This window comes from Grammomys surdaster, unplaced genomic scaffold (genome assembly GCF_004785775.1).
Source record: "Grammomys surdaster isolate TR1022 unplaced genomic scaffold, NIH_TR_1.0 188, whole genome shotgun sequence".
Taxonomy (NCBI): Eukaryota; Metazoa; Chordata; class Mammalia; order Rodentia; family Muridae; genus Grammomys; species Grammomys surdaster.
The window spans coordinates 15,905,918-15,933,492 of record NW_021604633.1 but is presented as its reverse complement, the minus strand read 5'-3'; the positions used below and the strand labels follow the sequence as shown (position 1 = coordinate 15,933,492).

Genomic DNA, 27,575 nt, shown 5'->3' with positions numbered 1-27,575 from the left:
TCTATCTATCTATCTATCTATCTATCTATCTATCTATCTATCTATCTCTATCTGCCTATCCATCAATTAATGAAAAGTAGAGACAATACATTTGAAAGAGGGCAGGGAGGGGTATATGGGATGGTTTGAAGGTGAGAAAGGGAAGGGAGATATAATGTCATTATAATTTCACAAAAAGGTAATAATTAAAAGTATCACCAGACTATCTGTACCATGGGATCAGTTAACTAGCTTACATCAAAAAGAATTTTCCTTTGGTAAAATGAATAGTATTTAAAAGGGAAAGATTTCCAGGAAGATAATACATGTCTGTCTGCCTCCTATGAACAGGAATCCAGCAGCCCCATAGCCTAAGAATCCTGTAGGTCAGGAAGGATGTCTCTGTGTTCTGCCTCTACATTACTTCTGTGATTGCTGGTAAATCTTTCACAACAGATTATTATGTGCTAGGAGTGGGAAAATTGTAGGCTAGGGGAAGAGACCTCTATTTCTGGAAGCTTCTGATATTTCTCAAGAAAGCTTGACAACTATAAAACTCAGTTCAAGAATTACCTTCTCATTGGAACATTCTCTTTTGTCCCCTCAAGTTGAAAGAACGACTTCCTTCCTTCTTTCCTTCCTTCCTTCCTTCCTAATCCTTCCTTCCTTCCTACCCCTTCCTTCCTTCCTTCCTTCCTTCCTTCTTCCCTTCCTTCCTTCCTTCCTTCCTTCCTTCCTTCCTTCCTTCCTTCCTTCCTTCTTTCTTTTCTTTTCTTTTCTTTCTTTCTTTTTTTCTTTCTTCCTTTCTCTCAATATGACTGGTAGGATACAAATAACACCATGCTACAAAGACTTTATTTTTTTTTGACTGTGTGTGTTAACTCACTGGTTGTGTTTCTTTACCTACATCTTCGTGATGTCATAGAGCTATGCTTGTTAATGTGCAGCAACAGGTTTGACTTTTGTTTCCGGATAAATTTAGGGGTGAAAAGTATAAAAGTGGTGAGGTCAAAGTGTAGCAGGATACTTATTCTGCTACATTGTATTTGCAGTGGAGCTCCATGATTAAGCAGTAGAAGAGGAGGTGGAGCTTGGAGAGAAAGAGAAGGGAGTGGAGAAAAAGAGGAAGCAGAGGGGAGAAAAAGAGGATGGGGAGGAGAAGAAGGAGCCTATCAGCCATGGAGAACCACGGATGGGTTGAAAGCTGTCCTGGGTAGCAACTTCTATCAAAAGGTTAGTTATTGGGTAACAACTCTAATTGTGTGGGCATGTTGTTGATTGAGCATTTCTAAATATATAAATCCTTTAGATAATCATTAAGCGTTAAGAATCTCATTTCTACTAGGTACTGCGAGGATGATAGATATGGTCTGGGGTTCAGCCGAGCTTTGTGGATGCAGTATGGTGGATTGGTAGAGCCATCCCCCATAATGGCATCTTGTGGGTGCCAGAGCCGTGCATCTAGCTAGCCGGTGCCCTGGTCAGAGTCGAGGTGCAACGGGGACATGGTGGCTATCTAGGAACAAGCCGGACCAGGCGCTGTTTTCTAAATATCACCACTACATCAAAGTGTCACTTGAGATTTCTGGAGATGTTTCCCATGGGTTGTTCTCTCATCAGTATGCCACTCGGTGCTATGGACTGCTTAGGTCGGACCTTGCATCCCTGTGCACTTGTAGATGTGCATGACTATCTCTTGATCAAACATATCTAGAAGATACATAGATAAATATGTCAGTCCAATTCTTCTGAGCCACGACTTTGAAACCCTTTTTACTATGGAAAAAAATAGTTGGTAATAATATTATCAAATAATATCCAGTTATTTGGGATAACTCGGGTACACTAACACCTGCCATTCACAAACATTTCCTATAATACACATCCCTAGAACCTACTTTTTAAATTTACTGCTCCAACAAGATCCCCACAGATTGATATTTCTTAGGCCTATTAATTTAATATGAACATTTTCTACCTAAATAATATTAAGAAATTCTGCTGAGAGAGCTGCGGAGCTACAGAACGAACACTGCTTCTGGAATAAGATGTCTTATGTTATATAAACTCCATTCTATAAATATGTTTGGCAGAAGTGTCATTCTGCATTAGTTTGCTATAATATGTGTTATTCTGAGGATTTATTATAGTATGGCCTGCAGGTTCACTATATTAAAACTTACAATTTGACAGTTACAAGGGAAAATAATCTCAATACCAAGTGCACTGTCAAAAAGATTCCATATGATTTGACAGTTACATATGCTGTCTTATTTAAAAACTAATGAATTATTTTAATCTTAAGATGTTGAAAGGTTTCCTAGTGAAAAACATTGACTTATTTTTTTTTTTCAGTTATTGTTCTGCTCATCTGTGAAAGGAAAGGTAACATTTCTAACCGATGGACAGAAGTGAATTCCCATCCTTAAAGCTTCTTGGCAGTTTTGAAGGTAGAACTGGGTCAGGGGAACGTGGGAATCTGATGACTTTACTAAGAGGAACACCTGGCTTCTAGAGCCACCCAAGGAAGGGGAATAGAGGAGTTCGAAATAACTTGACATCTCAAAGTTTCTCAATGGGGAAATCTAACGTAAACTAGGAGCTTTAAGATACTTAAATACTTCTATTTAATAAGAAAAACAGAGTTGAAAATTGGAGGGTGTTTTTATGTGTGGGAGCAAATAATATAAACCTTACAGAAAGTGTTTTTTTAAAAAGAAGATAGAGGAAATAGACGCCATCATGCAATTTAAGATATTGCCTTAGAATCATCTATTCCAATTCTCTGGCACATATTAGAAGTGCTGCTAGGAATAGGAGTATAAGGATGGCTTCTTGGAGTACATTTTTTAAAATCACCATTCATTTTTTTCCTAAATCGGAGAAAGGTTTTGTTCTTGTTGCTTTGGCATTAATATTATAAGTGTTCATCTTCATTTTTCAATGTGAAAATAAGGCCACAAAGAAAAAGTATTTATCTTTTTCATATTTTATAATGAACTAGGGCACTGGCTCTGAAATCTTTGGATTTAAAACTACTTTGTAAAAGCACCTGATAGGGCCATAGGTAGGACCAAAGACAGTACAATTCATTCAGTGAAGTATAGAAGCTAGGTATATAAGAATCATCATTTGAGATACACTGGCTAAAATACACTGTGGGGGCGTCCAGCCATCTACTAATAAGCTTAGCTATAAGTAGATCTCTGGTAAGTGGCTCTGGACAGAGTGGAAGTGTGATAAGGGTCTATGTATTTCTGGGATATCAGTTCTTCTACCATGAACAATCACAAGCCACAGTATGAAATCATCGATTGTGGTCTTGGGCGAAGACACTCCACACTGAAACAAAGTCTACCCTGTAAAATGGTAATATGCAGTAAAACAGTTAGGGAGGTGTCTTAAATGTTTATAACTTACATTTTTGCTATATTTTATTTGTAAATTTATGAAATTTCACATGTAAGCATACAGTAATGGATCTTTTTAATGACCACTCAAAACAATCTGTAAAAAATTGTCAATATTCACCCACAAGCCAGGACCTGCCAGCCCTCACATACGCTAGCCACACACTCATTTCATATGGCCTAATTTTCATCATTTTGATAGAAAACTAACAAAGGGACAACTCCTGCTGGATATTCTTATCACTGTTACATGATGCAATATTATAGAAATATCTCTTATATTTTAAGATACTTTATCTTTTGCTGGACTTCATAGCCAGAGTTAGCAACACACCTTCAGGTCACTTAAGACTGCAATCCTTTTGTGTACTCAGCCCTTTTGTTCAGCTGACTTTTTTTGTTTGTTTGTTTTTGTTTTTTTTGTTTTTTTTTTGTTTTTTTTTATTTTTTTTTATTGGATGATTTATTTACATTTCCTATGTTGTCCCCTTACCCCATCCCCCACCACCCCCTCGGAACCCCCAATCCCCTCGCCCCTCCTCCTTCTTCTCTGTGGATGTAACCTCTATCTACACCCCCCCACTCCCACCTCCCCACCCTCAAAATTCCCACCCCCTGGGGCATCCAGCCTTCATGAGGTCAAGGTTCTCTTCTTCCACCTATGCCCAGCAGGGCCCTCCACTTTTACATATTCAGCTGAAGCCCTGGATCCCCCCCTAAGTGCTCCCAGGCTGGTGGTTTAGACCCTGGGAGCTGTGGTTGGTTGGTATTGTTGCTCTCCTCATGGTGCCACAAACCCTTTCAGCTCCTTCAGTCTTCACTCTAACTCCTCTATTGAGAACCCCATGATCAGTTCAATGGCTAGTTGTGAGCATCTGCCTCTGAATATGTCTGACTCTTGAAGGCCTCTGAGGAGATATCCATATCAGGCTCTTATCAGCATGCACTTCCTGTCTTCCACATCAGCATCTACCTTTGGTGATTGCACATGGGATAGATACTCAGGTGGACTGGTCTTGAGACGGCCCCTCCTTCAGTTTCTGTCCCTCACTTTGTCTCCATATTTGCTCCCTTGAGTATTTTGTTGCTCCTTCTAAGAAGGACCGAATCACCCTCACTTGGTCTTCCTTCTTTATGGGCTTCATGTGGCCTGTGAGTTGCATCTTGGGCATTTCAAGGTTCTAGGCTAATATCCAATAATCAGTGAGTGAATACCATGTGTGTTCTTTTGTGATTGGCTTACCTCACTCAGGATGATAATTTCTAGTTCCATCCATTTACCTAGGAAATTCTCGAATTCATTGTTTTTAATAGCTGAGTAATACTCCATTGTGTAAATGTACCACATTTTTTGAATCCATTCCTCAGTTGAGGGACATCTGGGTTCTTTCCAGCTCCTGGCTATTGTAAATAAGGCTGCTATGAACATAGTTGAGCATATGTCCTTGTTATATGTTCGAGCATCTTCTGGGTATATGCCTAGGAGTGGTATAGCTGGATCCTCGGGTAATGCTATGTCCAATTTTCTGAGGAACCGCCAGACTGATTTCCAAAGTGGTTGCACCATCTTGCAGTCCCACCAACAATGGAGGAGTGTTCCTCTTTCTCCACACCCTCGCCAGCATCTACTATCACCTGAGTTTTTAATCTTAGCCATTCTGACTGGTGTGAGATGGAATCTCAGGGTTGTTTTGATTTGCATTTCCCTGACGACTAAGAATGCTGAACATTTCTTTAGATGCTTCTCGGGCATTCGAGTTTCTTCCGTTGAAAATTCTTTGTTAAGCTCTATACCCCATTTTTTAATAGGGTAATTTGGTTGTCTGGAGTCTAATTTCTTGAGTTCTTTGTATATATTGGATATTAGCCCTCTATCAGATGAAGGATTGGTAAAGATCTTTTCCCAATTTGTTGGTTGTCGTTTTGTCCTATTGACAGTGTCCTTTGCCTTACAGAAACTTTGCAATTTTATGAAGTCCCATTTGTCAATTCTCGATCTTAGAGCATATGCCATTGGAGTTCTGTTCAGGAACTTTTCCCCTGTGCCCAAGTATTCGAGGCTTTTCCCCACCTTCTCTTCTATTAGTTTCAGTGTATCTGGTTTTATGTGGAGGTCCTTTATCCACTTAGACTTGAGCTTTGTACAAGGGGATAAGAATGGATCAATTTTCATTCTTCTACATGTTGTCTTCCAGTTGAACCAGCACCATTTGTTGAAAATGCTGTCCTTTTTCCACTGGACAGTTTTAGCTCCTTTGTCAAAGATCAAGTGACCATAGGAGTGTGGGTTCATTTCTGGGTCTTCAATTCTATTCCATTGATCTTCCTGCCTGTCTCTGTACCAATACCAGGTAGTTTTTATCACTATTGCTCTGTAGTACAGCTTGAGGTCAGGGATGGTAATTCCTCCAGAAGTTCTTTTATTGTTGAGAATAGTTTTCGCTATCCTGGGTTTTTTGTTATTCCATATGAATTTGAGAATTTCCTTTTCTAACTCTGTGAAGAATTGAGTTGGGATTTTAATGGGGATTGCATTGAATCTGTAGATTGCTTTTGGCAAGATGGCCATTTTTATTATATTAATCCTGCCAATCCATGAGCATGGGAGATCTTTCCATCTTCTGAGATCTTCTTCAATTTCTTTCTTCAGAGACTTGAAGTTCTTGTCATACAGGTCTTTCACTTGCTTGGTTAGATTCACACCAAGGTATTTTATATTATTTGCGACTATTGTGAAGGGTGTCATTTCCCTAATTTCTTTTTCAGTCTGTTTATCTTTCATGTAGAGGAAGGCTACTGATTTGTTTGAGTTGATTTTATAACCAGCCACTTTGCTGAAGTTGTTTATCAGGTTTAGGAGTTCTCTGGTGGAAGTTTGGGGGTCACTTAAGTATACTATCATATCATCTGGAAAGAGTGATATTTTGACTTCTTCCTTTCCTATTTGTATCCCTTTGACTTCTTTTTGCTGTCTAATTGCTCTGGCTAAGACTTCCAGTACTATATTGAATAGGTAGGGGGAGAGTGGGCAACCTTGTCTAGTCCCTGATCTTAGTGGGATTGCTTCAAGTTTCTCTCCATTTAGCTTGATGTTGGCTACTCGTTTGCTGTAAATTGCTTTTACTATGTTTAGGTAGGGGCCTTGAATTCCTGATCTTTCCAAGACTTTTATCATGAAGGGATGTTGAATTTTGTCAAATGCTTTCTCAGCATCTAGTGAGATGATCATGTGGTTTTGTTCTTTAAGTTTGTTTATATAGTGGATTACATTGATGGATTTCCGAATATTGAACCATCCCTGCATTCCTGGGATAAAATCTACTTGATCATGATGGATGATTGTTTTGATGTGGTCTTGGATTCGGTTTGCTAGAATTTTATTGAGTATTTTTGCATCGATGTTCATAAGGGAGATTGGTCTGAAGTTCTCTTTCTTTGTCGGGTCCTTGTGGGGTTTGGGTATGAGTGTAATTGTAGCTTCATAGAACGAATTGGGTAGTGTTCCTTCTGTCTCTATTTTGTGGAATAGTTTGAAGAGAATTGGTATTAGGTCTTCCTTGAAGGTCTGATAGAATTCAGCACTAAAACCATCTGGTCCTGGGCTTTTTTTAGTGGGGAGGCTTTTGATGACTGCTGCTATTTCCTGAGGGGTTATGGGACTATTTAGATGGTTTATCTGCTCCTGGTTTAACTTCGGTACCTGGTATCTGTCTAGGAAATTGTCCATTTCATCCAGGTTTTCCAGTTTTGTTGAGTATAGGCCTTTGTAGTAGGATCTGATGATTTTTTGAATTTCTTCAGTTTCTGTTGTTATGTCTCCCTTTTCAGTTCTGATTTTATTAATTTGGATACTGTCTCTGTGCCCTCTGGTTAATCTGGCTAAGGGTTTATCTATCTTGTTGATTTTCTCAAAGAACCAACTCCTGGATTTATTGATATTTTGTATTGTTCTTTCTGTTTCTATTTGGTTGATTTCAGCCCTGAGTTTGATTATTTCCTGCCTTCTACTCCTCCTGGGTGTATTTGCTTCTTTTTGTTCTAGAGCTTTTAGTTGTGCAGTCAACTTGTTAGTGTGTGCTCTTTCCAGTTTCTTTTTGTAGGCACTTAGAGCTATGAGCTTTCCTCTTAGCACTGCCTTCATGGAGTCCCACAAGTTTTGGTATGATGTGTCCTCATTTTCATTGAATTCTAAAAAGTCTTTTATTTCTTTCTTTATTTCTTCCTTGACCAAGTCATCATTGAGTAGAGAGTTGTTCAGTTTCCATGTGTACGTGGGTTTTCCATTGTTTTTGTCATTATTAAAGACCAGTCTTAGTCCGTGGTGATCTGATAAGATGCAAGGGATTATTTCAATCTTTTTGTATCTGTAGAGGCTTGTTTTGTGACCAATTATATGGTCTATTTTGGAGAAGGTACCATGAGGTGCTGAGAAAAAGGTATATTCTTTTGTTTTAGGATGAAATGTTCTATAGATGTCTGTTAAGTCCATTTGGTTCATAACTTCTGTTAATTTCAAAGTGTCTCTGTTTAGTTTCTGTTTCCATGATCTGTCCATTGCTGAGAGTGGGGTGTTGAAATCCCCCACTATTATTGTGTGAGGTGTAATGTGTGTTTTGAGCTTTAGTAAAGTTTCTTTTATGTATGTAGGTGCCCTTGCATTTGGAGCATAGATGTTCAGAATTGAGAGTTCACCTTGGTAGATTTTTCCTTTGATGAGTATGAAGTGTCCTTCCTTATCTTTTTTGATTAATTTTGGATGAAAGTCGATTTTATTTGATATTAGAATGGCTACTCCAGCTTGTTTCTTGGGACCATTGGCTTGAAAAATTGTTTTCCACCCTTTTATTCTGAGGTAGTGTCTGTCTTTGTCACTGAGGTGCGTTTCTTGTATGCAGCAAAATTCTGGGTCTTGTTTGTGTATCCAGTCTGATAGTCTGCGTCTTTTTATTGGGGAATTGAGACCATTGATGTTAAGAGATATTAAGGAAAAATGATTGTTGCTTCCTGTTATTTTTGTTATTAGAGGTAAAGTTATGTTTGTATCTTTTTTGGGGGTTGTTGGAAGATTACTTACTTGCTTTTCCTAGGTTGTAGTTTCCCTCCTTGTGTTGGCATTTTCCATCAATTATCCTTTGAAGTGCTGGGTTTGTGGGAAGATATTGTGCAAATTTGGTTTTGTCATGGAATATCTTGGTTTCACCATCTATAGTGATTGAGAGTTTTGCTGGGTATAGTAATCTGGGCTGGCAATTGTGTTCTCTTAGTGTCTGTATGATGTCAGTCCAGGCTCTTCTGGCTTTTATAGTCTCTGGTGAGAAGTCTGGTGTAATTCTTATAGGTCTGCCTTTATATGTTACTTGACCTTTTTCCCTTACTGCTTTTAGTATTTTTTCTTTGTTTTGTGCATCTGATGTTTTGATTATTATGTGACGGGAGGTATTTCTTTTCTGGTCTAGTCTATTTGGTGTTCTGTAGGCTTCTTGTATGTTTATGGGCATCTTGTTCTTTAGGTTAGGGAAGTTTTCCTCAATAATTTTGTTGAAGATATTTACTGGCCCTTTAAGTTGGGAATCTTCATTCTCATCTATACCTATTATCCTTAGGTTTGGTCTTCTCATTGTGTCCTGGATTTCCTGGATGTTTTGAGTTAGGAGTTTTTTGCATTTTGCATTTTCTTTGACAACTGTGTCAATATTTTCCACCGTATCTTCTGCATTTGAGATTCTCTCTTCTATCTCTTGTATTCGGTTGGTGATGCTTGCGTCTGTGACTCCTGATCTCTTTCTTAGGTTTTCTATCTCCATGGTTGTCTCCCTTTGAACTTTCTTTATTGTTTCTATTTCTAGTTTCAGATCCTGAATGTTTTTGTTTAATTCCTTCTTTGTGTTTTCTTCCATTTCTTTAAGGGATTTCTGTGATTCCTCTTTAAGGGCTTCTATCTGTTTACTTGTACTCTCCTGTATTTCTTTAAGGGAGTTACTTAATTCCTTCTTATAATCCTCTATCATCATCATGAGAAGTGATTTTAATTCTGAATCCTGCTTTTCAGGTGTGATGGGGTGTTCAGGGCTTGCTATATTGGGAGAATTGGGCACTGATGATGCCAAGAAACTTTGGTTTCCGTTGCTTATGTTCTTGCGCTTGCCTTTCGCCATCTGGTTAACTCTAGTGGTACCTGCCCTCACTGTGTAAAACTGGAGTCTGTATTTCCAGTTATCTTGCTTATTGCAGAGCTCCTCAGAGTCCAGAGGTCTCTGTGGTCTTATGCTCCTAATCTCCTGGGTGGAATAACTCCTGGGACTCAGGCCACCTCTTGGATCTGGAAATCCTTCTGCTCTGAGTGCAGTGGGTCCTCGATGACTCAGGGTTCAGTTTCAGCTGCTCTGAGTGCAGTGGCTCCAGCTGCTCTGAGTGCAGTGGCTCCTGGATGACTCAGGATTCAGTTTCTCAACAGGACAGGAGCAGACCGACTCTGTGCCAGCTGCTCTGAGTGCAGTGGCTCCTGGATGACTCAGGATTCAGTTTCTCCACAGGACAGGAGCAGACCAACTCTGTGTCTGCTCCAGCCCAGAGGACCAGGCAGGGGCAGAAGGGAAGTGGAATTCCGGAGGGGCGGGGTTTGGGTAGCTGCTGTGCCCTGGATGTCCCTGGCTCCCCGATCTATCTCTGGGTTTTAGGGAGTGAGATGGAGTTCTTACCAGCTGCTCTGAGTGCAGTGGCTCCTGGATGACTCAGGATTCAGTTTCTCAACAGGACGGGAGCAGACCGACTCTGTGTCTGCTCCAGCCCAGAGGACCAGGCAGGGGCAGAAGGTCAGCTGACTCAGGATTCAGTTTCTCAACAGGACGGGAGCAGACCGACTCTGTGTCTGCTCCAGCCCAGAGGACCAGGCAGGGGCAGAAGGTCAGCTGACTTTTAAGAGAGCAGTGTAACATTCAACCTTACTAGCCTTGGATTTCAACTTTTAAAACCTAAACTAAAGCATAGCTGCTATCTTAAGTTGTATATCCTTTACTACACTTGACCCAGATAAGTGCATGTGCATCATTTGCTGAAAGCAGCAGATACAGAGGTTCAAAGCAATCTTTTCAAATGAATATGCATCATAGATGTTAAACACACATTTGGATGCTGGCTGAGCAGACAGTGGTGTTTGTTGTACTCTTTGTTATCTGGGTCAGTTGGAGTCAACTAAAGTCTGTAACATGACCCTTTACAAAACTCTTAAAGATTAGTAGTCTCCATTCCATCCCATGTGATGTTTTCTGTGCTGTTTAATAAAGACAAAGCCCTTTATTAGGTATAAACACACAGAGAGACAGACACCAACAGACATACAGACAGAGGGAGAGATCCACAGGAGAGCCCTCAGGCCAGCACAAATTGAGACTCATGTAACAGCCAGATGGAGAATGGAAGACACAGGGAGGCTGAAGTGGGGAATTCAAATCTGGTCTTGCTCTTCCAAGCAGAAGTGCTTTTATTTACTTCCTTAATTCAACCCTGATTGGTGAGTCAGAGTTAATCACTGATGTGCTTAATCCACACACTGTTTTTTAAGTAAAAGACACCAAAAGTTACTTTTGGATGCAATGATTCTAAACTTCCTCTACCTCAGAGATACAAACAAGCACCACAAAAGACACTATGGTAGAGAGAAAGAAACTCCATGTCAATGTAAATTATTCGTAGATGGAACAGTATAGGTTCAAGTCACTAAGAACATGGTTTAAAAGGAAGCATGGGGGGGGGTGTGCGCGGTGGGTGGTGGTGGTGGTGGTGGTGGTTTATTTTAGACTCATGAGCATTTATGGTGACAAGTCAAAGGTAGTAGTTAGCACTTAAACCCTAAGTAACATCTGGTACAAAACATACCCACATCACTAATTCCAGAGATAGCCAGATAGTTTTTCTAATGCTTCCTGTTTCCTCCAAAGAACAAAAGAAAAAACATTAGGGAGATGTAGTATCACCTTTCAGGGCTTTGGGAAACCATAGAATATCCTACTGGAGACTAAATAGTGCTCAAGAGATCTAAAGTGTCAGGATTTCTTTCTTAGTCAATAACATATTTTCTAGTGGTAATTACAGCAGCTCTTTTTCTAGAAACCTGTGCTATTTTTGGACATGTTCTACTGTCCTTTTGTCTCTCTCAAAGCATGTGCTTAAATCTTTTAAGACCTTGACTTAATAAACTTAAAATATTCCTCCAAACTCCAATTTTGCTTCACAAATACAGGCCGTTAATTTCAGGTTTTGATGATTTATGCTATTGTCAAACTTATCTTTAACCCATGGATCATCAATGCTGCGGCCGGGATAAGGACCCTTGGAAAAATGGGTGAGATCTCCTTGCTCCTTCTCCCAATTGTAATTTGAGGGCCTTATACCAAAGCTTAAAAAATAAGGTAGGTGGAAATTGGTGGTCAGGAAACTAACAGTATAGTTCAATTTCTTTATTTGAATTAGAAGCTGGCTCTAGATTATTTTTCTATATCCTAGGAGAGGACATTTTGTGTTTAAAAAAAAATCAGTCAGGTTTACACTGGTAGTGAGAATGGTTAACTCACCTCCAATGTGCACATCTCCTCTACTGAAAATCAGCCCTTCACGAATCCTGTTTCCTCACAGCCCTCACAGCCCTCACAGCCCCTCACAGCCCCACACAGCCCCTCACAGCCCTCACAGCCCTCACAGCCCTCACACCCCCTCACAGCCCCTCACAGCCCCTCACAGACCCTCACAGCCCTCACAGCCCTCACAGCCCTCACAGGCCGGACAGCCCCTCACAGCCCCTTGCTTCACTCATCTGCATTCTATGTGTCCTAGAACATAGGCCACAGGAGACTGAGTTCTCTTCTGCTGTCGGCCAAATAGGTAGTAATGTAGGTTTTTATTAGGGATGGCTGAGATTTGTGTAGAATCCTTGGAGAAGTAGGGAACTTGATAGAAGTCAAGATTTTAAATTAGTATAGCCTTTGTTAACCCTGAAAAACTTATCCGAAGTTACTAGTCATTTTATAAAAACTCAGTCACTGAGTATGTATATTTTATGCTTCACATTAATGTAACCAATATAAAAAATACACTTTCAATGGTCATTTATTTCTCTGCTCTTATAAACCTCATCCACTTATTAAATTGGCGGTGAAGTCTGCTTGTCTATTTCATTTATTAATGTAGAAAAATGTATATTTAGCATATGGAACAAAAATCCTCATTTTTCATATTGAACAAAAATATGCTTTATTCTACATATTATGAGTATAGATTTTATAGTTTAGATATAGTTTTAAAGGGAATAAAACATGTTGTTTATCCTTTAAACATGTAAGTGTACTTTTTGTTTTCAAATTGGCTAAATATTATTTAATATTAATTTTCCTATCAGAGTTATTTAGTTGCCAATAGTATCAAATACCTATTCAATATGAATTCAGCATATTGTTTCTAAAGTACAGATAGTTAATATTTCATCCAAGACAACGGCACGAAATACATTCCCAAAATGGACTAAAATATTCATTTTCCTACATTCAAATATAATTTAGGCAAGATATAAATGGAACTTATCTGACAACATGTTATGAATTGTCAAAAATCTTCATCCAAAATAAAACAGATTCACATAAAATATTAACAATAGCCTGTGCTGGAAATAAAAATTTAAAGAGATAATTATAAGGGAAGCCAGCCTACCTAATTAAACCTATTTTAATAACAAAAAGTACATATACAATTTCATTGTAATTATATACCTAAGATGATATGCTATATAGTCCTTAAAGTTCTTTGAAAAATTAATAGGCAACAGAAACCAAATTTACCTTTCCAGTAGATGAGAATGATCACTTCATTCAGTTAACTGAAAGTCTTCTCTTGAATATGAAACAGGAAATTAGCTGATTACCCTAAATCTTTCGTCACCTGGTGGTGGGAGTAAGGGATGAGATAAATTTAGGATTAATTCAGCCAGTTGCTGAGTTGGCCAAGCATATGCTTGATAAGGGATTTTCAGCCAAGGTGGGGACTCTATGCTCTTTTTCACTTTCTTTTAACCTGATCTCTTGGTTTTGTGTGCCATAAGATTCTGAAATATTCTTTCCACTTATAACTAACAATAACAACACCAAAGAAGAGTAGATAAGGGGCCAGTCACAATCTCAGGAAGACTGCCGAAAGGAAACAACATAAGTTTGTTCTAGAGTGTTGACAAACTAGCTATGAGTCATTGCTATAGAATTCTGAAAGCTTTACAAGGTCTTATCTTATAAGCTTCTTTTCTGCGAATATGGGGTGTCCTTAAATGTGACAGTGCTACTGGTGGTAGTGGGCCAGGGAGGATGGAAAGGCACTTGCATGAACACATTAGTCCTTCTCAAACCTTAAAATAATATTCTGAATGATCTATAAGTTCATTGGACACCAATTCTTTGCGAGGTTTGTTGCCTTGCATACACCAATCCCTGGAACAGTGATAGCTATGTTTACACTAACTCAAAGTTTGAGCCAACACTTAATACATACACACTACAAACTGTGTGCTCAGCCAGGGAGCACTATACATGTTTTCTTACAGCAGAAGTCCTTTGGCTAAGCTTTGCTTGGAGTTTAATGGCGTCTTCTGCTATAAATAAAACTATATCTTGGCTTGAATAGAGGAAATGGATAGGCAGGAGTTTTAAAAGCATGGAGAGCCTCTGCCTCCTTGGAATAACAATGAAGAGGTGGGATAAAAAAGAATTACAGGAAGATACAGAGAGATCTAAATATGCAGGTTTCGAAAGGGCTCCAGATCTAAAGCCGTAGAAAATAATTCACTGAATAAATTTCAGCGTGTAGGCTGAGATAACAGAAGAAGAATAAGTAAGGTACAATTGTGATTTTTTTTGAGATGATACAGGATGCACATAAGAGCTCTTGAATATACTGAGTTTGGAAGCTGGAACGATAAATCCAGGAGGGGGTCTATGATAAGGTTCTTTGTGATTTCCTTTGAATCCAACTAGTCCAAACTCTGCTCTCAGGAGACACCAAACAGGGAAAGATATAACATGCTAATCAGCTAGGTTTTATGATTTTAGAGCCCTGTACCCTTCTGGTAAAGATTAAAGTCCAGTAACAACACCTCTCTTAAATTTTATAGTAAGTTTGTCATGCTCATACCATCACCCTCAATTACAGGGAGAAGCAGAAGGTCAGCAAAATAATTGTCTTGTCTGAAGCCTCTGGGCTGGTGCTTAAATCACGACTTCAGCAATCATTTCTTAGCAGTTCAGTTAGATGTCTTCTCTATTACATTAGGAACATTTCATGTCAGTAAATGGCAGTGAGTGGTTACATGCTGAAAATCTAAGAGTAAGATAAATGGAACAAATTTGTAAAAGAATTATGACTCCTGTATATAGACATTCCTCTTCCAAGGAACAGAGAGCGTTTGATGAAAAGTTTTTCATAGCATGTTACTACACTGCTGTGCCAAGAAATGAGAAAAAGCAAATAATTAAAAGAGGGATGAGACCATGTGAAATTGTATTTTCAACTGAACAGGAAGATGAAAATATAGAAGTTTAAAAAATCTTAAAAAAAAACCAGGTACAAACAGGAAGAAGCAAGCTCTTTGACCACTCGAGGGGTCTTCAGGCACACTCACACAAGCTTACAGAGTCCTGCTGAACCTAGTCCCCCATAGTTCTGGACTTTCAGTCCCTCCACAGACAAGAGGTATCAGCCTAGCATTTTACTAAGTTCATTAAAATTATTTACATGCAGAAACACTACTTACTCTGTAAGCTTTTGCTGACATATGCAAATATTTTCTTCAAAAACATCATAGTGAGTGACAAACCCAATAAAAGAATTACTCTCTAACTTGCCTTATCTTTGAGAGACTTATCTTCTAAGAATCAAAACTTAAAGTCATATTTGCTCTTGGTGCAGTTTTTGAGCTCCTTCCGAGTTACTATTAAAGAGTAATATACTTGACAGTTAAACCTATGGGTTCTGTCAAAAGTGGAAATTCTTAGTTGATTTTTCATATATCTGAATGCTTTGGCCTCAAACTCATGGCATGGAAAGGCCATGTATTCAGCATTTTGAACATTATTTAATCTTTGCCTCCTCTGGCATTATCCTCCATCACACTGAACAGTACTTCTTTTCCCTCCTCTCCACATTCAATCTGCAATCAAAACCCTTCATACTCTAAACAACTCTTGATGCCACCCCTAGCTAGCACGAAACCATCATCTCTGAACTGGGCTGCAGCCCAAGGCACTTAAAAGGTCTGCCAGCATTCAGATCTACTTTATTTCTCTCTAATCTGTTTCCTAGGCTTTCACCAGAATAATCTTTTTAAAAATGTAAATCTGATCACCCTTTATCCTCGTATGAAACTCTTTAAAAGTTTATCATTGTTCTAGAATATAAGAAAATTCTTCACAAGCCCTCCAGTTACAGTGGCCTTCGATAAAAATCATTTGAAAAGCTTTTCTAGATATATCAATTGCTGTGTCTACCCACAGAGTTTAAGTAACTGGTCAAGGATGGACCTAAGTAACCAGACTTTGAAACACTATCCTTACAGCTCTCTTGTGCACTGGCACTGAGAACAGGTGGTCTAGAGTGGCACTGTCAAGCATGGCAGCAGCACAGTTTACTGCAGGTGGGACTTGGAAAAGTAAATTTTATGTTTAAAAGGGTCACTGGTTTAGTCCCTTCTATGATGGAATATCAATACCACAGACCATATCATTTGTAATGAAGACACATTTATTATTGATCAAGTAAGCAAGAGAGAGCCCACAGAGCTGGTGTCCCTCAAAAGCTTTTTTGGTTTGGCATCCTACTGTAAATGAGCAAGAATAGGAAACAAACTCTTTTTTTTTTTTTTTTTACAACGAATCCATTATCACAAGATAGTGAGCCTACTCCCACAATAAAGACATTAATTTGATCAAGAGGACAAGGTCCTTAGTGTTTGATCACCTCAAAAGGGTGCCATGTCCCTTTCCTCTCCATAGTGAGTAGACTTGATTTAACCTTTTTGGGGTTACAGGTTATTACAGTTACTGCAATTCTTAAGATAGTTGATGGTACCCAGTATACTTATAGCAGATCATTTGGTCAAACTCTAACTTTGGGTGTCCTGGTTCTTTCATGCTACCTCATAGGCAAGGCTTCAAAATCTGTGGATATTCCCTGGATGTTGAAGAGAGTAGTAATCCTCTAAAAATTGGTCTCCCAACTATCACTTGCTGCTAGTCAGCAGGAAGTCCCTCCATATCTTGGAGTTCAGCTTTGTTTGAACAGTGTCACTAAACTCAGTCTGAAGGTGATGGTTTTCTCAAAGATCTTCATTTGTCACTAATCCACTAGTTCACCTTCTTCAGTACTCTCTTCCAACACCTGTCACCTGTACTGGGGATTAAGTTGCAGTTTCTCCTCCTCCTCCTCCTCCTCCTCTTCCTCCTCCTCCTCCTCCTCCTTCTTCTCTCTCTCTCTCTCTCTCTCTCTCTCTCTCTCTCTCTCTCTCTCTTTCTCTCTCTCTCTCCTTCCCTACTTCCTCTTCCTCCCCTTCTTCTTCCTCCTCCTCCTTCTTGTTTGTTTCTTTGTTTGTCATGATAAGATTTCTCTGTATAGTGATGTCCATCCTCTAACTCAATCTGTAGACCTTGCTGTCCTCGAACTCAGAGATTTGCCTGCCTCTGCCTCCAAAGTGCTGGGGTTAACGGTGTGAGCTACCACCACCCAGCTCTTTTTTATATATAAAGATTTTTAAAATTATGCATGTCTATGTTTCTATGTCTGAGGATGTGTAGTGCATGTGAGTACAGGTGCACACTGAGGTCAGAGGAGGAAATCGCATCCTCAGGATATGGGTTACAGGCAGTTGTGACTTCTCTTACCAATGTGGGTGCTGGGAACCAAGCTCAGGTCTTCTGCAAGAGCAGTATGTACTCTTAAGCAGGAAATTAAGTTTCTAACACATGATTCTGAGGAATATTTTTAAAGTACATCAGTAACAATACTTTTAAAATTTAGAATTTGTACATAAACCTTAGGTATAAGGGAAGCTATATCTTGGTGGCTAGTTGCATGACTGGATATACCTTTGGGGTTAAATATTCTTGAAGTAACACTTAGGCTACACTAAAGTAAAAACTAGGGTCCCAGGGCATTTGGCCACACTTGTACATTAAAAACAAACAGACAAACAAACAAATAAACTACAGTTTATTACAATCTTTCTCATTTTGGTTTTTGGTTTTCTCTTTGTGGGCTTTTCAATGGGATCATAGGAAGAAATAGCCTAAAAGACAGATTGGTCCACCATGATTTGGGTGATAAAAATGAGCACCTTGCCTCATGAATATTCCACTCATCTCTTTCATTAATTTTTCTTAACACTCCACAATGCAGAACCCAAGGTTTGTGAAGCCAAATCCACAACAATCTCTCTTGGAATGTATGCTTTGCTTTGCTAACTAGTTTCTGTTTAAACTGTATTGGCTCTAGGCTAGTGTGTGTATGTGTGTGTGTGTGTGTGTGTGTGTGTGTCTGTGTTTAAAAGTTGTAAAATGTTTTCTAAAATATATTACGGTTTACCTTTAAAGAAGGTAATTTGCTATTCATTTTATAACATGTTTTTTAGGATTCATGTGAGTTTGATGTTTAAATTATTGCAAACAGTTGCAGGAGTCGTGACAATCAGTTCTACTGGAAAAGAATCATGGAAACTAGGCCAGTTGCCTTGCTAATAGTTTGAAGGTATTACATCTTTGATATAGCACCAATTTATTTTCAATTAATTCATTGATTTTGTATTTTTTTGACAGGTTCTCACTCCGTATCTTGTGTTAGCCAAGAATTCAATAAGTAAGTTGCTGGTCTTCAACTCACAGCAATCCTCCTGCTTTAGTTCCTCAAGTGCTGGGATTGCAGGCATAAGCTACAAGACTCAGCTTCGACTTCTTTTTAATGATAAAACATATTGTTAAATATTTACAACTCTGTTAGTAGTGACTTAGCATGTATGTGGCTGGTCTTACAAATAATGCCAGTGACTTGTGCAGTGTGGTTGAGGCCCAGGGATCTATGGCAGTATCAGCATTTGGCCATCAACCTGAAGAATGAAAAATGAGCCCTAACATACTAGATTTTTCCATATTGCTTATCATTTTAATATTAGCTAGTTGGAAAGTGACATTTAAGATTACACATTAAGGAAGGAGTATAAGATAGGATCATTGTTTTTCCATTTTCTATTTCTGGAGTCTTCTTAAAGATACTACCTTGCAATATCCATGATGTATTTATCCATACAACAGATGTAAGACATAGAGGCTTTATCATACAATAGGAATATTTATATGTGTTGTAGGCTATTTACTGACTCTAAGTAAAAAAAAAAAAAATACTCAAAAATACTGCAATAAAACTTCTGAAGAACTCAAATTTATACCATTTATTTTTCGTTCCATATAATCTTTGCCCTACACTTTGATATTTGTTTTTCCTCTCTCATGTTTGAGTTCAGTGCTTTGAAAGATATCAGCTTTTTAAAAAGAGGAATGGCTACTGCCTACACTGTGTCCTGTGGTTGGATGTGGCTTCAGTATTTCCCACAGATTCAAAGCTTCATTAAAGTGTGTGAAACTTAATCTCCATTTTTAATCATTTTGAGAGTGAAAACAATCAGGCTCTGTTTGTAGGGAGGGTATCTGGGAAGGCACTAATGTTGAATCAAGTAGATGAGATTTAGAAGGTGCTGCTGACTATATCCTGGTACTTTTATTCCAGGAGATCCAGAGAAAGCTAAAGACACATACGGCACACCGATTCGTGTTCCTCAACTATTGTTATGTGATGTCCTTGTCTGTCCAGGGACTCTGCCAAAAGAAGGACCATCACCACCAGAAGTGGCTCTTGAACCTACAGAACTGAGAGCCAAAGGAATGTCTTTTCTTATAAAGCGATGGTATTCGTTTATTCTCAGCTGAAAATGGATTAGTATTGAATTTTTAGTTTCCATAAACCAGACTCAAATGTGGGCTCTAAAAATGCAGGCAAGTCTTTTATAAATGAAAAAGATGAATTCAAGAAAATGACACTTACCTAGTCACTATATCTTATATTAACTTTAAGTGTTTTTAACCAATAAAGCTTTTCATTTTCTCAAATATGCTATGAAATCGCTTCATAAAAGGAAAGTAACTTTAATATCACATTCTTAGAATTATCTTAATAAATGGTGTCAAATATAATACATGACTGCTTGAATCTAAATATATATCTCTCTATAGAAAACATCAGATGGATTTTTTTTCAGTTGCTCTTTGACATTTAAAGACATTTAAATGCTAGCAAAACACTATAATTTGCAGGAGTATTAAGACTCTGAAAACACATGAGAGTTCAAATAGGATCTGTTCTATCTTTTCACAGAGTAAAGATGCTAAAAATAGTGTGGGCTTAAGCTAGGCCACGGTTTTGTGAAATTGCTATCACTTCACCGGAAAATGGAAGGAATAAAATGACTGTTTGGGGGCTGCTGTACAAGATGGATTGGCACTCACGAAGCAGCCCTTTCGAGTGTTATATCAAAGGATTTTCACTTTATATAGCCGAACTTAATACTAAGCACAATCTAAGTATATGATGCCGTGTTGTGTTGTATAATAGTATGCAAATATAAATAAAGTTACCACAAATTGGTGAACAATTAATGAGATTCATTGCAGGGATATTTCACCACTGAATGCTGTTTTCCTGCCAACTGAGACATGATGTATTTAATTCTAAATGACACCACCTGCTCCCACCTCTAAGTGAAATGAAAAAGCTGCCAAAGGGCATGTTGGGAATTAAACTTGCAGCCTTCCTTTTAATCAGGCATTTCTCCATAACCCTGAAAGCCAAAATCATAATATAATGAAAAATAATACAGCTTTTTGTAAGTCAGTAGTTGAACCTGGCATCTTCATCAAATAAAGGATCTTAGGATACAGAATGTAACTATGCAATAATGTTTTTACTGCTGTAAAAATTACTTTCTTACACTAAATCAAAAGGAAAAGAGAAAACAATAGATTCATAAGACAAAATTGTCTGTCACGACAAATCAATAAGAAGAGTGAAGTGGAGGGAATGTCTCCATCTGTCATGGTTACCCTGGATAATGATACTGTGCCTTTCACCTAAGGATTTAACAGCACCTTGCAGACCTTGATACATGTTTCCAAGATACTCTCAGTGAGGTGGCCATATCACATTATGCACATTTTACTAATAAGTTGTGATAGTCTATGGAGAGATACGTTCATAAGAACCTCATATTTTTTTCTTTTATAGCTTTCATGTCTTGATTTTCAGGTCTCTTTCCTGAGTAAATCTAGGCTAGCTTTAGGTGTAAACAATGGAGCGCCAGCAAGAGCACAGACAGCTGATTTATACCAATGCTTAATCTGGGAAGTCAGGTAAAGGTCCATTTTCATAAATCATCAAGTTGCCAACAATCAAGTTGTAATAAAGAGTGTATCATTGCCTCAATTATTTTCCCATCAAGTCTTTGTCTAATTCCCAGAATTCTCAAGGTAGTGTCTTAAGTATGATGTCAAAGTTATTATTTGTTGTGCTTAAATTTCTAAAACAACTTAAAATGTGCTACCTTAGTCAGTTTTCAAACTTGAGAAAAAAAGACCTGGAGTCAGCCACTAAAAGGGGGAAACCCTTATGTTGACTCAGGACTTCAGAGCCTTCAATCCACGAACACTCAGTGCTATTACCTGGAGCCTGTGGTGCATCAAAGAAACATGGTAGTCAGCACATAGAAGAAGAGGTACATCTGCATTCTTCATGGTGGCCAGGAAGTGAAGAAATAGAGTCCCAATTGGTCATTCAAGGCAATGTGTCTGATGTTATGACCTAGCTCTTTTAGACACCACCTCTTAAAGGTTCCTCTACCTCCAAATAGTGCCAATGGCTGGAGGTCACACCTTTTACACATGCATGGCCCTTTAGGAATATTTTTGTATTCAAACCATAACAAGAGCTAAGGCTAGATAGACATATTCTTACATAAATACACGCTCTCCTATTTATTTACGGGAGGGGAGTCTCTGCTTACTCTGTATACACCAAGTTCTTGGTGCAAGGATAGGTCATTTCTGAAAATAATAAAAAGCCCTGCTATCACTCTACTCACATTTTGATGGGGCAAGAGAAAACCAGTAAATAAATATATAATGATACTGGATTGGCAGGAAGACCAGCCACAGACTGAGAGGTTAGGAGATTTCCCAGGAATAATTGAGGAAGGTTTTTTGAGCAATAGACACATGAATACAGATTTTGATGAGCAAAGGAAAACAACCAGGCTTATATATGTTATAGCATAATAAGATATGCCTTTGTGTGTGTGCATGTGTAGGCACGTGCTTGTGAGTGCATATTTTTCTGTGCTTGTGTGTGTATATGTGTGTGTGGTGTTGTGTTTACATGCTCATGTGTATGGGTACAGGTATTTATTTGTTCAATCTGAGGTGATATTCCTCAAATACTTCTTACCCTTTGTTTTGAGCCTACAACTCAATGCTTAGGCTACACTGACTGGCCAGCAAGCCCCATGGATTGGCACGTTTTCTCCTTCCAAATACCAGGATTACAAGCACAGGTCACAAGAACTGGGTCGTTTGATGTTTGTGAGTTCAGGGGATCCAACTTGGGTTCTTATGATCGAAAGGCAAAAACTTTGCCAGTTTATCTCCCAGCTTCCCCCTCTCCTTTTAACTGCTCAATGATTTTATTCCTGGAAAACTCCCCACTATTGTCAATTTTAGTTTTGTTTTTCCTTGCCCTAGTAGATACACATGTTCTAAACTCTCCAGCCTAAAAATAAATATACAAACAAACAAACAAACAAAGATATCTTCTATCATCATCTCACACACATCCACTCTGAAAGCTTTCTTTCCTCCCATTTGTTTTTGAACCACACAAAGCTGGTTTTGATACTATCACTCAAGGAAATATCTGATCATGGTCACCAATGGCAATACCAGATTTCATTCTTAGTACAACGTAGCATTTTATCCATGCTACTACTCCCAAAGTAAGGCCTTTCTTCTCGTGGTTTCTATTACTCACTCTGACTTTTCTGGTTTATTTGTCTTCATGACTAGCTTCCTACCTCTCTTCCTCAGTATGAGCAAAGTGTTCCAGGGCTTCTTCTTTGCATCTTCCTTTCTCAATCTCAACTCACACTGCCTCATCCAGGGCCAACACTTAAGTTACCCAAACTCTGAAAAAATATATATCTATATTTGTATAGATATAATTTAAAACATTATATTATATATTAGATATTATATATGCATACACAAAACATTATTGTATATTTATATATAATATATTTTATATAACATATAAACATTATGCATTAGATATTTATATATAATATATTAAATTTATATGTTATATAATAAATATGTTTATATATTTCATTATATATTTACATACAATATTTACATATTATAAAATATATACACTATTTTATAAAATATAAAAATAATATTAAGTAAATTAAATGTTAAATAAAATAACAGTATAATAAAATAATGTTATATAAATATGTAATATTTAATTATAAATATGATATAGTACTATAAGCATTATATTTAAATTGTTATATTATATATATTTAAAGTATACATATCATATATTAATATTATATTAAATTATAATATCATAATATATATTTTAAAAATATACATATTATATGTAAAAATTATATTTAAATTATAAAAATATATAACTATATATTTATTTCTCATAAAACCCACATGTCCAACTACAAGCTTCACATCTCTCTCAGGTTTGTAGTATAACAGTGGTATATAACAGGTGTCAGAAAAGAAACATCTCCATAACTGAATCTTTTACTTCACACACCCCACACACACCTGCTACTCCCACAGCCTTGCCTTCTATTATAGACTCCAAGGAAGACTGCCACAATATTTCCACTCTGTGTGCTCTTCTTACAGCATGAACTTGACACACCTCTCAGCAAGTGATAGTATGGCTGCCTTCTCTCACTTGAACCTGGATGGAATGCTGTGACTAATTCATTCATCAAAAGATTGTTATGGAAACAATGTTATACAATTTATAAGATTAGATCATGAAGATGCATTGTAAGTCTCTTTTGAGTCAGTCACTCTTGGATTCTGTCATCTGTTATCCTGCATGAAATCCCAAGCTAGTCTATACAGAGAGACCACCTGGAAAGCCGAATGTGTAAGAATTCTAGCAAACAAGCCATAGAAAATCCAACTGCTAGCCTCATGGATGCATTCCAGTGCACTGGGTTATTCCAACCTCTCAGCACCAAGTCAATCCTGGGTTTGAGTTTTCCCAACTGAGGCTATGGAGGTTATGCCATAGAGATAAGTTATACATACTGTATCAGATTTAAGTTTCTATCTTAGATCTGTGAGTAAAAAAACTGTATGTATGCTTCACATACCATAAAATTTGTCCCTGTAATAATGACTATATCAAATTTTCCTGTCACTCAAGATGAAACTGCTTAAAGTCACCACCAATGCTTCCTTCTCATACCCACATCAATCTATCAGCAAGTCCTATTACAGCCCAGCTCTCCTTTTGAAACAGGTCCAAGAGTGTACGACTTTACACCATCCTCTTCCTTATCTGTACCATTAAGATTCCTATTTACTTTCTTGCTTCTAACTTCTCTCCCATACGTCTATCTCAAAGCAAGAGCCAGGCGTGCTCTCTACAGGTACAAGTCAGAATATGCCACCTTGATTCTCAAGTTCAAGGGCTTTTCTGTGCGAGCTTAAAAGCTGACATCATTAATGTCCTACAACATCCTCATTGGCTGGACTAGCACCACTGCTTTAAACATCTGCACCTCCCTTCCTGTACTCCAGACACATTACTTTTGCTTCCCCCCTTGTGTTATGCCCTCCATGCCATAGGACTTGCGGACTCTACCACCCTGAACTATGTGCCCCTCACAAAGCCCTGATAACGTTTATTTTCCAGAGGCTTCTTTGAGAGCTCCTTTATGAGGCCTTCTCTGAATAGTTTCCTTGAAACAGCACATGTGATACTCTTTGTTCTCCATTCTTCTCCTGGCTTGCCATCAGCAGACATTGGTTTATTCTTTGAGTCCTTCCTGTACATGAAAGTTTCCTGACGATAGAAGCTTTGTCTTGTTGAAAGCTCAGGTCCCTGGTGCATAGCAGAAACTCAGTAAACATTTCTTGTTAAAGATTACTCCAAGCAGAAGGAAGAGCAAGTTCAAAGGCCATGAAATATGGATTACCCTGACTTGCTTCAGAAACAATGTAGCTAAAACAGAATGAGACTACGGGAACATGCAGGACTTGAGGTCATAGAGGGAGCTGAAGTCCAGGTCAATGAGTTGTAAGGAATATGATAAATCCTGATAACAGGAAGTTGAAGCACACAGATGTGACCCAATTGACATTTTAAAAAACGCATCTCCACCTATAGACAGCAGTTTGAATGGAACACAAGAGAGGAAGAAATGGTAGGGTGATCAGTGAGAAGCAGGAACGTACACAAGGAAGAAAGCATTCAGGCATAAACTCTGTACTGACAGAAATGTCCAAGGTGGTCAGGCACAGGATGCCTTTTGAAAGTAGAATTGTACAGACTTGATAGTTCAGATATAAGATATTGATGGCAATGTAGAATGGCTGGTCTTGGCAAATGGTTAAATAATTTTCACAGCACGGTGGTATTATTTTAGTAGTCCTTTACTTGAATTGTAGGTCCTGTTTTCATACAATACATTCAGAGTTGATAAGCAAGTTCCACAAACAAACAAAAAACAATGAATAAATGCTAAATCCTTTCATGTTGAATGTGGTCAGAGAATGGGCATAACACCTAAACGTGAGTAAGAACATACAAAGAGATTAACAGCTAACAGTTCACCGGGGAGCTTCCAGAACTCCTGATCCTACATAGTTGGTAGCCGACCAGGGTACCTTGGAGGCTGGCAGACATGGTATCTGGCAGACATGCCTCCAAAAACCTGAGATAGTGTGTTCTGCTGAAGAAGATACAGCACTGCAGGACACATAAATACACACATATCTACATACACACACAAATACATAATACATACCCTGTGTGTGTGTGTGTGTGTGTGTGTGTGTGTGTGTGTGTGTGTGTGTAGGGGAGAATAAAAACACTAAAAATACCAATGAAAAGCCAAGTGTTGCAAGTCATGTAAAAAATTAAGTAGTTACATGCCTTGCTCCCAGCTTGCACATAACAAAAAACAATCTTGTAAGGCAGCAGCTGACCTGGACCTAAAAGGAGTATAAAGCAATGAAACATCCTAACTACAGCTCTGTAGGGAGCAACCATTAAAACTAGCTCCATGGACTTGGTGCTATCCAAGCAGAAAAAGCAACTGCACCTGAATATCTTTCTTTTTATAAGCTAATAGCCCTTTAAAAATATTCGCCATTCACTTTCCTTAAAATATTTGCCAGTGACTTCCCCACCAGGAGGTGGGAGGAAAACTATTACTGTATTATCTTTAATGATAATTATTCTAGCATACATATTTTGCCATATTGATTCCCTGGACTTTATCCTACCTACTTTCGAGGTTTGCAGGGGCCAGAAAATAAAATTACATTCTTCTCCTGGTCTGACACCAACTGATATATGGGGAAAACTGAAGATCAAAATGTCAGGCTGATTACTAATAAAGCTGATTGGAGAATTAGGCTTAAGATCATGAACACAATGAGCCTGCTGATGGCATCTAACACCCCAAACCAGGTCTCTGCCAGCCACTGTCTCGGAGGAGACTTTGGCTTAAAAGCTCACAGAGCAGACAAACTGCAAATATTCCACAATAAGCCATAAAGGCTCTAGGGCACAGTCATTTCTTTTTCCAAACTTAACTACCAGAGAAGTGGGTCCACCTGAACTGGAAAGAGAGAAGGGAGAGGTGAGGAGATGTTATGTTTCCCTGCCTGTGCTTCCCTTCCAGGGAGCAGATGAAAACACACCTCTTTCTGTGACAATAAAAGTTAGGGATGTCTGCTTCTCCATTGTGCCCTTCAAGGTTGGACACCGGAACTGAATTTCATCTATTACACAACTGGATTTCCACCAAACATCTTCATATAGTTCCATTTTCTCTTTTTTTTTTTCCTCATTTGTATGACTGAGAATACTGGTGGCCACTGGGCACAGTGAGAGGCAGCCAGTTTTCCAGTCTTTTCCTTCAGTTTTTAGTTTGGGGAATACTGCAAATATTCTAACTTCTCGGAAGCTCATTTTCATGCCTCAAAAAGGACCATCCTTACTTGCTAGGATTCTGTTACAACTAAATAGAATGAATAGTAAAGAGCTGGCATTTAATGCCCAATTAATACCATTCTCTTCCCTTTTCTAGTTTAAAACTAGTTGACAGATTAAAATATGTATTAAACAAAGATCTATAATTTCATTCCAGCCCCATTCCACTGTGTGATTTCCTGATAGTCATAGGTATGTTACATGATGGCTTTATAGTCTTTATAATATTTTAGAGTAAAAATTTTAACAATTTCAGGTTTATAGCAAAATTGAACATAAAGTATGAAGAAGGACCATATCTTCCTATGACTTGTATATGCACATATAGAGCTTTTCCCACTGTCTGCATCTCACAGTAGGTTGAATCACATTACAACTGATAAATTTACAATGACATTTCTCATCTGTCTGCGTCTGACACTAAGGTTGGTTCTTGCCATTGCACAGTGAAAGAATTTTGATAAGGGCATAATGACTTGTAAAAACTAATAGTGTCACACGTAATGGATCTGTTGCCTTAAGCTCTATGCATCATCAGTTTATCTCTTCTCTCTTAATTCCTGGAAACCACACAATTGAATATTATTCAGCCTTAAGAGAAAATGCCCTTCCATTTGCAACAACAGATACATCTGAATGGCTCTAAGCCAAGTAAAATAAGCCAAGCACATGTGTAGAACCTAAGAAAGATGAACACATAGAAGCAGAGAGCTGAGAGCGGTGTGTGTGTGTGTGTGTGTGTGTGTGTGTGTGTGTGTGTGAGAGAGAGAGAGAGAGAGAGAGAGAGAGAGAGAGAGAGAGAGAGAG

At 38.3% G+C, this 27,575-nt stretch overlaps 1 protein-coding gene across 3 annotated transcripts in view; it reads right to left on the bottom strand.

Moving 5' to 3' along the window:
* Positions 1-27,575, bottom strand: part of Immp2l (inner mitochondrial membrane peptidase subunit 2) — a 796,480-nt gene that overhangs the window by 36,088 nt on the left and 732,817 nt on the right. The window lies entirely within an intron of this gene.